Consider the following 16,461-nt stretch of genomic DNA (forward strand, 5'->3'; position numbering starts at 1 on the left):
TTAACCACTGTGTCACTAGGCTGGCTTCTCTGCTTTGATCTTGAACTGCCCAACCTCCAGAACTGTGAGAGATAAATGTTTGTTGTTTGAGCTGCCCAGTCTATGGTATTTTTTTTTTTTTTTATAGCAGCCCAAACAGATTAAGACAAAGCCTGTTGTGGCTGGCCCCGTGGCCGAGTGGTTAAGTTCACGCGCTCCGTTGCAGGCGGCCCAGTGTTTCGTTGGTTCGAATCCTGGGCGCGGACATGGCACTGCTCATCAAACCACGCTGAGGCAGCGTCCCACATGCCACAACTAGAAGGACCCACAACGAAGAATATACAACTATGTACCAGGGGGCTTTGGGGAGAAAAAGGAAAAACATAAAATCTTTAAAAAAAAAAAAAAAAGACAAAGCCTGTCTTAGCAAGTGTTGCCACTTCCTACAACCTGAAAACTGGGGGAATATGGCCCCAGACAGAGGAGAAGAAAGATTTGGTGATAGAGCATTTGAAGAAAAAAGTCAATTTAAAATTGTGGTCTGTCCAGATCACTTGCCTCATCTTTCCCTGAACTAATTTTTAACAAATAGCTAGTCTCTTTCAAAGATAAGCAATGATCAGAAAGACTTGTTGATGCAAAATAACCAATAACCGTTCTATATATAAGAGAAATAAGGTGAGTTTTACTCGAGCCAGGGTGAGGATTATAATCCGGGAAGGCCGTGGAAAGCGTTCTGGAGAAGCATGGGTTTCAGCACAGTCTTATATCTTTTTAGAACAAAGAACATACATTAAACTCACCCAGGATACATTTTCATCAAAGATTCAAAGAGGTATTTAGTTGCAAATTAGTAGGTCAACATGACCCTGGATCTGGAAAGAGACTAATCCAGGTGTTACCAATAGGACGTAGGAGGGGAAGTATATGTTCTTATCTTAAGAGTGCATTCTTTAATGGTTAAGCAGATGTACAACGTAGCTTTGATAGGCCATAAATCAGCCTTTTTAGTTCACGTCGAATCAGTTTTGAACCGGAATAGTGAGCCCATATAACTCAATACGTGAAAATTTCATCAGACTTATGCATAATTAGTGCAACTTCAGTTAAACAAGCTGATATTTATAGGCTCTCCTCCCCAAAACCCTGCTAAAATGACAGTGAAGGATTGTAAAAGGGCTTATCTCCTACAGGAGCCAGGAGACATCAGTAGATGAGAGATTTCAACAAATTTTTGAGAAACAGAAAGAGGATGGAGTAGCAAGAGGCAAATAAATTAGCAAAGTGGAGAAAGATATTGTTTAAAGTGTCTGCAGACCCCATGAAGGCACCAGATAGTGTGCAAAGTGGGGGTGAGGCACAGAGTGAAAATAGCTGAATGTTAGATCATAGGCCCTGTGATACAGTGATTTATAAGAAATATATATATTTGGTCATTCAGATGACTGAAATATGTTTCTCATATATATTTGGTCTCATCCATAGTTCCTGGCTCACAACTCCCAAAACCCTTAGAATTGCCTAAGTGTAGAGAGTGATCAAGGTGTCTTTTTTATGATAATAATGCAAACTTTGGAAAGCATCTCTCAGGATGGGTGCTGGTTGCGAGAACCAATCACATTGCAAGTTTCAGTCCTACCTCTTGATTTCCAAGGCGGGTAGAGGGGCTTGAGGTTGAATCAATCACCAATGGCCAATGACTTAGTCAATCATGACTACCTAATGAAGTCTCCATAAAAACCCAAGGGGACAGCTCGTTGGCCTTTTTTTCAGAGAGCTTCTTCGTTGGGAAACCAGAGGGCCTCCATATCCACCGTACTGGGCCCCAACCTCCATGAGGACAGAAGCTCCTTTTTCCGGGACCTCTCCCTATGTATCTCTTCATCTGGCTATTGATTTGTATCCTTTACTATCCTTTGTAATAAGTTGGTAATCTAGTGAGTAAATGGGTTTTCTTGAGTTCTGTGAACTGTTCCAGCAAATAATTGAACCTGAGTTGGAAGGAGTCAATGGAATCTCCAGTTTGTAGCTGGTTGGTCAGAAGCACAGGTAACAACCTGGGCTTGTGACTGGCGTGTGAAGTGGAGGATGGTCTTGTGAGACTGAGTCCTTTACTGGTAGAATCTGATTCTACCTCTGGGCAGGTAGCATCAGAGTTGAGTTGAATTCTCAGACACCCTGCTGGCTCTGAGAACTGCTTTTTGGTGTGGGGAAGCCTCCACGTACATGTTTGGATTGGTCCAGGAATGCTTTGCAGGCCCCTTCTTCCACCTCTTAAAGCAAGATGACCACCAACCCGAGCAGGAAACTGTACATTCAGTCTCTGTAGAAACTAAATCTGAAAGGCTCTTTACTTGGGGACACAGACCCTAAAGGGGCTGGTGATGTCCTGTGGAATTAAGAGTAAGTCTGCTCTATCGTATGACCTGGGAATTCCACTACTAGGTCTATACCCAAGAGAATTAAAAACATAAGTCCATACAAAAACTTATACACAAATGTTCGTAGCAGCTTTTTCATAATAGCCAAAAATGTGGAAATAACCCAAACGTCCAACAACTGATGAATAGATAAACAAAAAGTGGTATATTCATACAATGAAATGTTATTTGGCCATAAAAAGGAATGAAGTACTGATACATGCTACAACGCAGGTGAACTCTGAAAGCATCATGCTAAGTGAAAGTAGCCAGTCACAAAGGTCCACTTACTATCTGATTCCATTTTTACGAAATGTTCAGAATAAGCAAACCCACAGAGACAGGAAGTAATTAGTGATTGCCAGGATCTAGGAGGAGAGGAGAATTGTGTGTGTGTGTGGGGGGGGGGGGGGGGTTGACCACTAATAAATATGGGATTTCTTTTTGGGGTAATGAAAATGTTCTGGAAATAGATAGTAGTGATGGTTGCCTAACTCTGTGAAGATACTGAAAAGCATTGAGTTGTATACTTTAAAAGGGTATATTAAATGGAATGTGAATTATATCTCAATAAAAAAGAGAGAGTGAGAACCTATTAGATCCTCCACAATTTTAGCTTTGAGTCTAGAGAGCCAAAATAAGAGACTTTCAATTATGCAGCAATTTACAATAGTAAATGACTAGAAACAATAGAGATGTCCAGAAAGAGATTGGGTTAAAAAATATGATACATCATGCCAATGGAATGCAATGCAACTACTTAAATAACGTGAGAGAGATATATTCAATGACATAAAAATGTTGTTGTGATATATGACATAAAGAAAACAGATTGTAAAATATTATGTATATTCTTGTCTCATTTTGTAAGGAAAAATTATGTATGTATCTGTCTGGAAGTATAAATACCAAAATGTTAACCATGGGGCAAAAACAAAAAAGGAAAAAAAAAGAGTAAGTCTGTGTCCTGAACGGTGGAACCTCCAGCTCCCTTCCCTCACTCTGCTCCTAGGTCATAAGTGGCCCTCACCTCCCAAAACAGGAGAGACACATAAGCAAAATACAGACGAAAAACACGTAAGAACAGGGATTACTACAGGAAACAGAGAGTCCAGCAAGTAATCCTCTATGATCTTGTTGACACAAAATAACCAATAATCATTCTACAGATAAGAGAAATAAGGTGAGTTTTACCTGAGCCAGGGAGAGGATTATAGCCTGGAAAGGCCTTAGAAAATGTTCCAGAGAAATATAGTTTTCAGTACAGTCTTATATCTTTTTGGAATAATGAGCCTACATTAAACACACCCAGGATACATTTTCAAAGTTTTTCAAGAGGTATTTAGTTGCAAATTAGTAGGTCAACAAGACCCTGATGTCAGGAGACAGACTAATTCGGGCATTACCAATAAGGGTGTGACCAGCAGAGTATTACCAACGGGGGTTACTGGTTTTATAGGAGAGGAAGTCTGCATTCTTATTTTAATGGTTAAAGCAGATGTACAATGTACGTTTAATGGCCTTAAATGAAGCTTTTTTTTCTTTAGTTCATGCCAAATCAGAAAAGTTACCCCATATACCCCCGTATGTGAAAATTTGTTGTCATTTACTCCCCCCCTTTTTTTTTGAGGAAGATCAGCCCTGAGCTAACATCTGCTGCCAATCCTCATCTTTTTGCTGAGGAAGACTGGCCCTGAGCTAATATCCATGCCCATCCTCCTCTACTTTATATGTGGGACACCTGCCACAGCATGGCTTGCTGAGCAGTGCCATGGCCGCACTTGGGATCCGAACTGGCGAACCCCAGGCTGCTGAAGCGGAATGTGCACACTTAACCGCTGCAGCACTAAGCCGGCCCCACCTTTACCTCTTTTGATCAATAATATTTTGATAGAAAGCATTGATGATCAAAATTTTGTCCCTCAGTGCCAGGGTGGTTGCTGCCTGCCCTGGGTTCATCATGTCCCCCAATACTAGTTTTTTATTTTGTTGATTTTCCCAGTTATCCACATTGGGGGAAATAGTCAGACATAGTGGACAAGAGTAGAGGTATATATTAACAGGGGAAGCATTTCATAGGTTAGGTAATTTGTCAATTATTTTTAGATTATCACAGGAACATTTACATGTGCTTTTACACGACTTCCTACAGTTACATTTTTTATAACAATTATAGAACATATAATTCAATACTTGAAATGATTAGCATAAAAATGAGTTCTTAGGCATAGTCTTAATCAGAAAAGGAAATTCGTTCAGGGTTGTAAGATTGACCAACCATCTCAAGTTGCTGAGCAGTCATTACTCTAGCCTGCACGCCAGTCTTACAACACTGAGTAAAGAAGATGATAATTAGTTAGAATATTATGCCTAAGACAAGAATTCTAAGGAGTAATAGAAATAGGAATTGTTGTGCCAGCCCCGGTGGCCTAGTGGTTAATAGCAGTGCTCTTTGCTCCAGTGGCCCAGGTTCACTTCCTGGGCACAGACCTATACCACTCTGCTAGTGGCCATGCTGTGCTGGCAGCCCACATGCTAAAAAAAATAGGGGATGATTGGCATAGATGTTAGCTCAGGGACAATCTTCCTCAGCAAAAAAAAAAAAAAAAAAATTGCAATCAGGATTGCAAAAGGGAGCCAATACCGGAAGGGAGCCAACTAAACAAATCAAGACTAAGTGTTGGGTTGCTTAGGGCATTCACCTACTTTTTCATGTGCTTTAGCAGAGATGACACACTGGAAGATTCATCAGGTATAAAAACATAGCATTCAGTTTGAATGATTGCACACACACCACCTTGAGACAGAGTTAAAATATCTAAAGCCACTCTATTTTAAAGGATAGCCTTTCTCATTAAAGATATTTCAGTATTTAATAAGGCTATTCCTGCTTGACTATCACTAAGAGCTTGTTGAGTAAATTTAGTCAGGGCTTCTATATGTGATACGACATCTTCTAGCCCCAAAAAAGGAACAAATATAGGAGCTAGGTGGTCATAGCAGTGAAACACTGAATGAGCCTGTCTGTCCTTAAGGAGAGGAGGATTGGCAATAGCTGTTAGTTCAGGGCAAATCCTTCCCTGTGCATCCGAGAGAACCCAGGATGCAGCATCCCAGCTATCCAGCCAGTAGCCAAGGCCAGAGATTTGCTCCACATAGCCATTGGGTTCACTTAGGAGCCACCCAGCAAATGCCTGGCCTTCAAGAACAGTCTGCTCCAAACAACCACTTTCTTGAAGTATGATAGTATTGTGAAAACCTTAAATGGACAAAATTAGCTAAGCACTCCAAGAGTTTAAATCAGGAGATATAAGGTTAAGAATACTGGCCTGGTCTGGAGTCTTGGGACAGCTGTCTACAACAGATGCTGTCTTCTTCTCATCCTGATTTGGAGGTATTTCTCTTGGTCAGTTGAAATCAGGTGTCAGAAGCAGGAGTTGAAATCCACTCAGGTGGAGGAGAGGTTTTTTAATGAGAAATGGGAATCCATGAGCCTATGCCCCTTAATTTTGCAGCACATGGACTGGTTAAAAGTACCTGCTATGGGGGCTGGCCCCGTGGCCGAGTGGTTAAGTTCGCGCGCTCCCCTGCAGGCGGCACAGTGTTTCGTTAGTTCGAATCCTGGGCGCGGACATGGCACTGCTCATCAGACCACGCTGAGGCAGCGTCCCACATGCCACAACTAGAAGAACCCACAACGAAGAATACACAACTATGTACCGGGGGGCTTTGGGGAGAAAAAGGAAAAAATAAAATCTTTAAAAAAAAAAAAAAGTACCTGCTATAGTTCTTTCCAATGGGGCTGCAGAGTCTCTTTTATTTGATGCCTCTTCCAACAAATAAGTTCTCCAGGTTGTAGTCCCGTGATCCTTAAGGTCTTCGTCTCCCAGGAGCTCTGGGTGAAAGGAATCAGCTACCAACCTTTCATTTCTTTTAAGCACCTCAGTGAGACCCTGGCAACAATGTAATATAGCTCCCTTAAGCAAAGTTGGTTCATACATTTCTTCTTCTAATTATCATTTCAAAAGGAGGTAGCCAATGTTTACTAAAAGGTGTAGGTCTAAGATTAAGAAGTACTAGTGGAAGAGCTTTTGGCCATGAGAGATTAAATGCTCCTGAAAGCTTTGCCAATTGAGTTTTGATTGTACCATTAGTTAAAATGTTACATTATTGGCCAAATGTCACAAATAGATTTAATCATTTGTCCGATGGGATGAGCTCCCCAGTCACTGAATAACTCAGTAGGAATTCCCTAAATAGGCATTATCTTTTCTAATAATTTACCTACTACCAAAGCCGTCATTCTTCTTCAGGGAAAAGCCTAAAACCAATGTGAGAACACACAGATCATTACTAAGATAGTTATGTCCTTGAGATGGTGGCATCTGAGCAAAGTTCAATTGCCATACCTCAAAGGGTCCCTTAGGAAGGGAATAGTGACCATGTGACACATCAAGTGTTTTCCCAGGGTCATAGTTAGGACAAAGAGCATACACGTAGTACAATGAACATATGTGTTACGAGCCACTGTGGGAGAAAGTTTCCAAAAATATTGTTTTCCACACAAAATCATCTTTTTCAGGTTCCCAGTGGGTACCTGATGCATATGCTGGAGCAGAGGCAATCGTGCTCCAATAGGCCCTATGGTTTGTTATCAAGCTGGAACCACATCTGCATGGTGACATCAAAAATTCCCCTTTTTGTTACCACTTTTCTTTCTCTTCTTCCTTGGTGATTTCTTGAGCCTGTAGAAGGAAGTCTTCCACTGGGTTAGCAGAGTTAATAGAAAGTAGTGGGCAGAGCCAACCCTGTGGCCAAGTTGTTAAATCATGTGCTCTGCTTCAGTGGCCCAGCGTTTCACCAGTTCAGATCCTGAGCACAGACATGGCATTGCTCATCAAGCCATGCTGAGGCAGCATCCCACATAGCACAACCGGAGGCACTCACAACTAGAAATACAACTATGTACTGAGGGGCTTCATGGAGAAAAAGAAGAAGAAGAAAAAGAAATAGTGGGCATTCTCAAGGCTGGACACCACATCCAGCTTGATAATGTCCTTGCTTATCCTTTAATTAAGACCCATCTGTAAACCAAATTAGATAATAGAATGCAGTCAAGGTGTTTTCCTCCTCTGGTGCTGGAAGCAGGGTAGCAGGGTTAAGATAGTGGATAATATTTACCTACACGGTATAACCTAAGAAGATTTATCATCATTTACTTGACAATGCTTCCCATGCAATTTAGCATACAAACAAGCCTCATTCATTCAGTATCTCCCTCTTGATAAGAAGAGAGAACAAATTTCTTTGAGAAGTTCCAGGGGCCCTCTGAAAATTCTCAGAGAAATTTAAGTCAAAATAAAGACTTCATTTAGGATTTTAATTTTGGGGAGATTGTCAAAAATTTCAAAAGGCTTTAAAACACTTGGTCAAACAAGATCAAGTATCTGCTGATCTTGGGTTGCTCTGAAACATTGGTTGCTGTGAAATAATGCTTAGTTATCCATTTAGGCAAAGAGATAACAGATGCTGAAGGCAAACAGTTAAAAAAAACACCTTAGTTCTTTTAATAGAGAGATTTTCAGCCTCTAGTACACAGGAAATTATTGACAACATAGCGGTTAAAGTTCAGTGCGCTCTGCTTCGGTGGCCCAGGTTCAGCTCCTGGGCACAGAACCACACCACTCGTCTGTCAGTAGCCATGCTCTGGTGGCAGCTCACATAGAAGAACCAGAAGAACTTGCAACTACACACAGTTATGGACTGGGGCTTTGTGGGGGAAAAGAAAGAAAAAAGGCAGAAGATTGGCAACAGATGTTAGCTCAGGGCAAACCTTTCCCTGTGGGGGAAAAAAAACTTCATGAGACATTACACAAAATCAGCCATCATTCTAAGCTGTTTTGCTGACAAATTTTGTGACAGATATATGAGCTTATTTGACTAATAAACCCAAGCTGTGTGTCTGTATGATATCCAATGCTGATAATTCTGAGGACATGCCTATTTCAATCAAACCAGCAAACTTAAACAAGCTTTTGTTTACCAAAGATTGTTTCACATCATGTTAACTTGAAAGACATTTGGGTTAGTTTCTATTACATTTAGAAATACTTTACATATTTCTACAAGACAATTAAAGAGCTCCTTCAGAAATTATACCATTCAGAGGTAGAAAAATATCACATGTACAATATATAGGCACACACAAACACACATACAGATGCAATGAAGATTTTATAGCCTTAGTTTTAAAATGTTTTCTTAGATTTTTGGCAAGGGTACTTTCATAGAAGTCTGCATCTCCAAAAGCTTTCTTTCCTGTTTTTTTTTTTTTCTTCCAGTCTTAGGAATCTGGGATGGTCTAGATAATAGCTCCTGGAAAGGTCACAAATTTTTGAGATTAACAGGAGACTGTTAGTTACTTATCAATGGACTGACACGCCCATCCAATTACATTTTCCTTAATTTGCTTCTTTCCCTCTGGGTACTTACTTATATCTTAATTTCAGGAAGAAGGTCTAAAAAAATTCCTCTCAGGCTCTGAATATCAGGTTCCAATTTGGCTGCATTTCTGATCGTAAGTTACTAAATCCTTTCAAATACCTTGTCAGGTTTTAGCTGGGACAAACAACAATTATTCACGGCAGCATTAAACAACTCTATTAATTTTTAATTTTAGTTTCCCCCTGACTGTTTAAGGGTATCAGTTTCCCAGAAACTCTCTCAGAGTCTCATTAACCCTGGGAGGGGCTCATATTAGGTCCTCCTATGCAGGCAGATTATGAGGGTGTCCTTAAAGCCATGACTTAATAAGTGCACTTCTTAAATGATCTTACCTAATTGGAACTTTCCTTCTAATGGCCTGTGTGCAAGTTTTGGAGGCTCAAAGGAGCCTCAAAGTGGCCTTTGTAATTTTAAATTATCCCAGATTATCTTGATCCAAGGATCCAGACATTTACATTTATCCCCATTTTGTTAAGCACTTGCAAGTATCCACTCCATCATATGTACTGTACACAAGCCTGGCAGAGTTCCATGGGAAGGTTGCCTGTTCAGGAACTGATCAACTTTTAGAAGTGTGATTTTTCCATTTTCTTTTAGTTTCTTTTTACTTTAAAGTCTGAACAATTCCTAAGGACAGTGTAGTGGGTCAAGAGTGTGCTGTTTATGAGTGTCACTCCCTAAAAAAGTCATGAACACTCTCTTACATGTCTCGTTTTTTCCCGCCAGCAGTCTAAAACTAGCAGGGGTGCTTAGAGCACATGGAAGACGAACCCCCATATGCACATCCCTGGATGAGCCATCAACTAGTTAAAGTGAATGATCATGATGGAATTCCCTATGGGACCACTGCATGTTGAGACTCAACCTCAGACACTCCCACTAGGCTCTCAGTCACCTGAGAATGCATTATGACTGAGGGAGCTGATGTCCCTTCTCTTTGGAGCTGAATGAGTTTTCAGTCTCTCATTTTGTTGTTAAACAATTTGTTCAGACTTTATAGACACGATTCTTTCCAATTTAAAGCAAAATTAAAAGGGTCAGTTTGTCCCATCATCCCAAAGTTCCCCCAAGGCTCCCTTGGCCTAGGAAATTCCCCCTAAGTTCCTCTTACCTAGGAAATGTACTGGTACCCCCTTAAGACACTTAGTCATAAGACTTGAAATAGCTCAAGTAAAGTCAGGACCTACAACTTAAATAAGGAGGTCTGGGATTCACAAGAACTCACTGGGGGCACCTGAAGAGTGCCATGAAGCTGGAGGGGCTCAATGTGCCCACCTGGTACCAAGCGCTGGTTCAAAGTAGACTCCAGGTGGTCTCTAGTGGGTTTCTCTGAAATTCTGTCCACTATGCCAAGGAATTTTGACACAAAATAACCAATAACCATTCAATGATAAGAGAAATAAGGTGAGTTTTACTTGAGCAAGAGTGAGAATTATAACCCAGGAAGGCCTTAGAAAGCATTCCAGAGAAGCATGGTTTTCAGTATAGTCTTACATCATTTTAGAACACAGAGCATGTTAAACACACTCAGGATACATTTTCAAAGTTTCAAAAAGATATTTAGCTTCAAATTAGCAGGTCAACATGACCTTGATGTCAGGAGACGGACTAATCCAGGCATTAGCAATGAGGTATTACCGGTAGGGTGTTACCAATAGGGCATTACTGGCTTTTTACAGGGGGAAGTGTGCATTCTTATTTCAATGGTTAAAGCAGATGTACAACGTATGTTTGATAGGCCTTAAATCAGGCTTTTTTATTTGGTTCAAGCTGAATCAGTTTCAAATCAGAATAGTTACCCCATCTACCCCCCATATGTGAAAATCTCTTGTCAATCGCAAAGAATTTGAGAGGAAATAGTCTCATTTTGGCAAGACAACTCAAAAAAAGATGCAAGAAGGCAAAGAAGGATTCTAAGGCCACAGAAGGAGATGATAAGCAGGCTGGCCCAGTTCAGAAAGAAAGGAAGAAAAAAAAAATACCAATATTATAGAGATAAATACCCTGTTAGAATCAATAAAAACTGGAATAAACACAACTGAAAAGTTTTCTGAATGAATACAATTGAGAACACAAATGAAAACAAAATGAAACAGAAACAAAGCATTGTAAAAATATTTAGAGGAAAGATGATTAACATGGAAGATGTACAAAGGCTACAAATGCAGATGCAAAGGTTAAAATAAGAAAGACATACAAAAAAAAAAAAGACATACAGAAAATGTATCCTTGGTGTTCCTAAAGTAGAAAACACAATAAATGAAACAGAAAAATATTCACAGATGTTATAGAAGAAAACTTTGCTGAAATAAAGATTCAAATATGCAGATTGAAAGAACAGATCATATCCCAGGAAAAAACTGACAGTAATTGATCATAGCAAGGCCTGTGAGTTTTTCTCCAGTATTTTTTCTCCCTTCTTCCATAATAGTAATTAATATTTTTAGCTGGATATATGGTCACCCAAAATGAAGACTATATTTCCCAGTATTCCTTGCAGTTAGGTAGGATCATCTGATCAAGTTCCGTCCAACGGAAAGTGAGCAAAAGATTAATATGTGCAACTTCTGGGTAAATCCTTAAAGGGAAGGAATGTGCTCGTCCCTTTTGCTTTTCCCCTTCCTATTGGCTAAAATATGCATCTTGGTCTATGTGGACAAGGACAACCCCCTAGGACTGGTATAGCAACAAAATAGAAAGACCCTGAATCCCTGAGGATTTTGTGAGAGCTTTGCTGCTATATCTATTTATATCATTAAATGATAAACAAATAAATTTCTCCCTTGTAAAGCCACTGTTATTTTGAGTTTCCATCTGAATTTATATCTGAAATAATACACTGATTAAGGCATATATTAGTGAAGTTGCTGAATTTCAGAGAGAAAGAATCTTAAGTGTGTCCAAGTAGAAGAAGCAAGTCATGTACAAAGAATAAATATCAGTTAACCTTAGGCTTTCCTCAAAGCAACACTCCATTTCAGAAGACAAAAGAGCAATGTCTAGAAAGACCTGAGGGAAAGAACAACTGAAGAATTTTTACCCAATTTGCCCTTTAAGTATAAAGACGCAGACCTTTTGAAGCGTGCAAGAATCCATGAGACCTATATGAAAAATAGAATACTTGATGACAAAATTCCACCAATGAAGGGATGACTCCAAAAAAAGGAATGAAGAAGTCATGATAAAAGAACAATAATGAGCACCAGATCCATTTAAATCAGAATCAACCAGACAATTGTGGTTAAAAAATGGAATGTAAATATTAACCTTTCCAATGTGAAAATGATATAACCAACACAATTAGAATGAGGAGGCAAGGAGAGAGAAAATGGGAGAAAGTGTGTGCATTAATTTCCTCATGTTTCTTGGCTGGAAGCCAATAGATATTGCCTAAAGTTGAAACGTGCTATTTTTAAAAATGACTCAAAACTCTTAATGTAATCCTGTCTTCATAATTTAAAGGGTTGTATTTAGGAACCTGTATTACTTGGTGTCAAGAAATATTTTCTGAAGTTCAAGAATTCCTTCAAGTTTTTCCTCCTGATAAATTTCATGCTTTTGTTTAAAAGAAAATCGTGGGGCCCAGGCCCATGGCCTAGAGGTTAAAGTTCCACTTGCTCCACTTTGGCGGCCTGGGTTTATGGGTTCGGATCCTGGGCACAGACCTACTCCACTCACCAGCCACGCTGTGGCAGTGTCCCACATACAAATTAATAGAGAACGGGACTGCCCAGTGGCACAGTGGTTAAGTTCACACGTTCCGCTTCGGTGGCCTGGGGTTTGCCGGTTCAGATCCCAGGTGCATACCTATGCACCACTTGTGAAACCATGTGGTGGCAGGTGTCCCCACATATAAAGTAAAGGAAAATGAGCATGGATGTTAGCTTATGGCCAGTCTTCCTCAGCAAAATAAGAGGAGGATTGGTGGCAGATATTAGCTCAGGGCTAATCTTCCTCAAAAAAAACAAAACCAAAACCAAAAGAAACAAACAAATAGAGGAAGATTGGCACAGATGTTAGATCAGGGCTAATCTTCCTCAGGCAAAAAAAAGAGGATTGGCAAGGGACATTAGATCAGAGCAACTCTTCCTTAGCAAAAAAAAAAAAAAAAAATGTGATCCCATTTTTTGAAATGCTGTTATGGATGTGTCCATTCTCTGTAAAACTATTTCTCTTTTTCACCTACACACACACATACACGCACACACACAAACACATGCTTTCTTTCATTTTCATCCTTATTTGTATATTTGCATATAGAAACACCTAGAATGATGGTCCCTAACTGTCAAGGGTAAACTGTCTCTGATGGCAGAATTGAGATCAAATTTATTTTTGGTTCTTACTTTTCTTTCTGACAATTTTTGGCATGCTTCAAATTTTTCTAATACAGTAAAAGTTCAATAACCAAGCATAGATCAGATTTAGAACATGAAAGATTATTACATTTTCTGGGTATTAGTCTATTGCTATTTCAAGGCATTGTAACTTCACAAATCTATTTGTAATGTACTTCTTGAATCTGTTCTTTGCCTTAAGCATATAATGATTTAAGTAATTCTTTTTTTTTTATAAAGCAATCCTGGGAAAAAAGGACCAAAACAGGAGGCATTCAATCCCTGACTTCAAAGCATACTACAAAGCTACAGTAATCAAAACAGCATGGTACTGGTACAAAAACAGGTGCACAGATCAATGGAACAGAATTGAAAGTCGATAAATGAAATCAGACATCTATGGACAGCTAATCTTCAACAAAGGAGCTAAGAGCATACAATGGAGAAAGGAAAGTCTCTTCAACAAGTGGTGCTGGGAAAACTGGAAGGCCACATGTAAAAGAATGAAAATTGACCATTCTTTTTCACCATTCACCAAAATAAACTCAAAATGGATCAAAGACCTAAAGGTGAGACCTGAAACCATAAGGCTTCTAGAAGAAAACGTAGGCAGTACACTCTTTGATATCAGTATTAAAAGGATCTTTTGGGACACCATGTCTTCTCAGAGAAGGGAAACCAATAGAAAGAATAAACAAATAGGACCTCATCAGACTAAAGAGCTTCTTCAAGGCAAATGAAAACAGGATTGAAACAAAAAAACAACCCATTAACTGGGAAAAAATATTTGCAAGTCATATATCTGACAAAGGCTTAATATCCATAATATATAAAGAACTCACACAACTCAACAACAAAAAAATCAAACAACCTGATCAAAAAATGGGCTGGAGACATGAACAGACATTTCTCCAAAGAAGATATACAGATGGCCAATAGGCACATGAAAAGATGCTCATCATCGCTGATCATCAGGGAAATGCAAATCAAGACTACACTAAGATATCACCTTACACCCATTAGAATGACAAAAATATCTAAAACTAATAGTAACAAATGTTGGAGAGGTTGCGGAGAAAAAGGAACCCTCATACACTGCTGGTGGGAATGCAAACTGGTGCAGTCACTATGGAAAACAGTATGGAGAGTCCTCAAAAAATAAAAAATAAAACTACCATACGATCCAGCCATTCCACTACTGGGTATCTATCCAAAGAGCTTGAAGTCAGCAATTCCAAAAGTCCTATGCACCCCAATGTCCATTGCAGCATTATTTACAATCACCAAGACATGGAAGCAACCTAAGTGCCCATCAACAGATGAACGGATAAAGAAGATGTGGTATACATATACAATGGAATACTACTCAGCTGCAAAACAGAACAAATTCATCCCATTTGTAATCACATGGATGGACCTTGAGGGAATTATGTTAAGTGAAATAAGCCAGTTAGAGAAGGATAATCTCTGTATGACTCCACTCATATGAGTAAATTAAAAATGTGGACAAAGAGAACAGATTAGTGGCTACCAGGGGAAAGGTGGGGTGAGGGGTGGGCACAAAGGGTGAAGTGGTGCACCTACAACACGAATGACAAACATTAATGTACAACTGAAATTTCACAAGATTGGAACCTATCATTAACTCAATAAAAAAAAAAGATTTCATTTTTTTCCTTTTTCTCCCCAAAGCCCCCCAGTACATAGTTGTATATTCTTCGTTGTGGGTCCTTCTAGTTGTGGCATGTGGGACGCTGCCTCAGCGTGGTTTGATGAGCAGTGCCATGTCCGCACCTAAGATTCGAACCAACAAAACACTGGGCCACCTGCAGTGGAGCGCGTGAACTTAACCACCCGGCCACGGGGCCAGCCCCTACGGAATTCTTAAACTAAAATAGTACCCTCTAGTTCTATTACAGTCACGTGCCGCATAATGACATTTTGGCCAACAGACTGCGTATGCAGTGGTGGTCCCACAAGGTTAGTACCATATGGGCTAGGTGTGTGGTAGGCTCTAATATCTAGGTTTGTGTAAGTACGCTCTATGATGTTTGCACAACGACGAAATCGCCTGACACATTTCTCAGAACATATCCTCATTGTTAAGCAATGCAAAACTATGTATTATAAATGTAATTGGCTATAGAAAAAGCACACTAATAATTCAATACGTGAAAATACAATGCACAATGCAGATTATAATTCAGTATGCAGCCGATGCACTACCTATGTGGAGTTGATCTGAAAGTGAAATAATTGCTTGCAGGAGGTTTGTATGCAGCACGCTCTTTGTCTTTAAAGAGGTATATTTATAAACAATTTAGAAAAACTACTGTATTTGTAACTTGAACTGAAATTTCTTTTTATTATCTAGAGCTTTCATAGTATGCACAATAATTTAACTTAAATTTCTGTACTGTTCAAAACTTAACCTAAACAGTTTACTCTGTAATAAAAAGAAAATTCACATGTTCACACACCCACTCAAAATATACCTTAAAATGACTGTGGTAGATGTTCATGGCTGAATGGAATTCCATCAGATGAATTTACTTGAAAATTCTCAATTGTTAGACAGTAAGGTCATTTCTAATATTTTGCTAACGTATAAATAGTTTGCTTACATCCTTAATTATTTCTTTGGGATAGATTTCTATAAGAATCCCTAGGTCAAGGGAATGTATATTCCCAAGGTGTTTTATATTTATTGCCAAGTTGCCTTCTAGAAAGGCCTAACTAATTACACATTCCACCTACAGTTTGGGAGAGAAAATTCTTGCCTCCCTGCACCCTCACTATCATGGGGTGTTATTCTAGGCCAGATGAACTCTGAACTTTCTTCTCAGGCACCTAGAGAAAAGCCTTCACTAACTAAAGACTTTAACTACTATGTACCTCCCTAGAGACCGGTTGGTGGGGGCAGCGCCTTGGACCTTCTAAAGAAGCCTTGGTGCAGCCCAGCATCCAAGTGACTACACCAAAATGGCCGGATCTAGCCCTTATTCCCATGCTTTGCTTTGCCATTCATCAACAATTTTCTCTAGACTCTGCTTCTTGAAGTTGTCTCCAGATAGTGCATGCTTTTGTCTGACCCCATATTGTGTTTAAATTGCTCAGTTAATTTGCACCCCTCCCAACCAGATGTGAGTTCCATGAGGGCGGCAAGCACATCTGTCTTTCCCACCACTGAACTCCCAGTGCCAAGAGCAGTGCTCGGCATG

At 39.6% G+C, this 16,461-nt stretch overlaps 1 long non-coding RNA gene across 1 annotated transcript in view; it reads left to right on the plus strand.

The window, feature by feature from the left end:
• Window positions 1–14,908, plus strand: part of LOC138917646 (uncharacterized) — a 57,223-nt gene extending 42,315 nt beyond the window's left edge. Inside the window, exon 2 of the long non-coding RNA XR_011425952.1 lies at window positions 13,481–14,908. This is a non-coding gene — a long non-coding RNA (uncharacterized lncRNA). The remainder of the gene's footprint in view (window positions 1–13,480) is intronic.
• Window positions 14,909–16,461: the final 1,553 nt, after the last annotated feature.

This window comes from Equus caballus, chromosome 15 (genome assembly GCF_041296265.1).
Source record: "Equus caballus isolate H_3958 breed thoroughbred chromosome 15, TB-T2T, whole genome shotgun sequence".
Taxonomy (NCBI): Eukaryota; Metazoa; Chordata; class Mammalia; order Perissodactyla; family Equidae; genus Equus; species Equus caballus.